This window comes from Poecilia reticulata, linkage group LG2, assembly GCF_000633615.1.
Source record: "Poecilia reticulata strain Guanapo linkage group LG2, Guppy_female_1.0+MT, whole genome shotgun sequence".
Lineage (NCBI taxonomy): Eukaryota > Metazoa > Chordata > Actinopteri > Cyprinodontiformes > Poeciliidae > Poecilia > Poecilia reticulata.
Genome location: NC_024332.1, coordinates 977,507 through 978,858, shown reverse-complemented (window position 1 = coordinate 978,858; position 1,352 = coordinate 977,507).

The window sequence follows — 1,352 nt, the reverse complement described above, 5'->3', positions numbered from 1 at the left end:
CAATAATGTAAAATAAACTGCTGACTTAATTAGTAGCTTAAAGCTGAAACCAACTTCAGATGTTTCTGCTTTTACAGTGTAAGCTTTGAAACTAAATGTGAAAACTTAAATATAAAGAAAAATGGCATGGAGCATTAAAATTAAGGTTCAGTTATTATAAGTGTACACAGTCAGCTTCATAGGGAAAACAAAGATTTTACTTTAATCACTTTATTTAGTGACTAAACACTCAGCAAGCCACATCACATAAGAAATATAAAAACAAACATGAACAAATCAGCACATTATCCCAGTGATTCTCTGAGACCCGAATAAATCAGAGAATCTCTGATTTTGATGTGACACATCGAGTCTTAGTTTTCTAGAAAACTCAAAATATGGAGGTAAAAAATGATAAACCAAAACAAACTCAGAAATATCAAAGAATCAATAACTATGATGCAAAACTTCCACCCATCCATTTTCTTTCACCCTTGTCCCTCAGTGGGGTCAGGAGGGGTGCTGGTGCCTATCTCCAGCTAACGTTCCGGGCAAGAGGCAGGGTACACCCTGGACAGGTTGCCAGTCTGTCGCAGGGCAACACAGAGACACACAGGACACACAACCATGCACACACACACTCACACCTAGGGGCAATTTAGACAGGCCAATTAACCTAACAGTCATTTTTTTGGACTGTGGGAGGAAACCGGAGTACCCGGAGAAAACCCACGCATGCACAGGGAGAACATGCAAACTCCATGCAGAAAGACCGGGGCCGGGAATCGAACCCAGAACCTTCGTGCTGCAAGGCACCAGCTCTACCAACTGCGCCACTGTGCAGCCGTGATGCAAAACTTCATTATTTAAATTTTTAGTGAACATAAAGAGGTAAAATGATGTAAAATCTTTTTTTTAATCAGATAAATGCTGAATGTTCCTGAAAACTGCTCTAAGATCAGAGTTTCTGTGGGACATCCAGTTCTAAACTGGTTAAACTGGTTTCTGTGATGGAAGCTGAAGTTTCTCTGCAGTTTCCAGTAAAGCATCTTTTTATCTGTGGAGCTTTGAGGAACATTTTCCTGTCAACAGAAGAAGAAGCAGCAGAGAAAAGAGGCTTAAAATGTCTTTCATGATTCAAAGCTGAACTGAAAATGATTCCCATGTTTCCATTCTCAGACCATTTCTGGTTCCAGGATGAAAATGAATCAGAGAAAAAAGATCAACTTTCCAGTTGAATCCAGTTCAGATCAAAACTCCATGAAGCCTCTACATGGAGCCCAGTTTGAATCGGATCTTTATTGATCCAAAGAGACAAACAATATCAGACACTAAATGACAGACATGAGAAAATAAACAGGAGGAAAATCTTG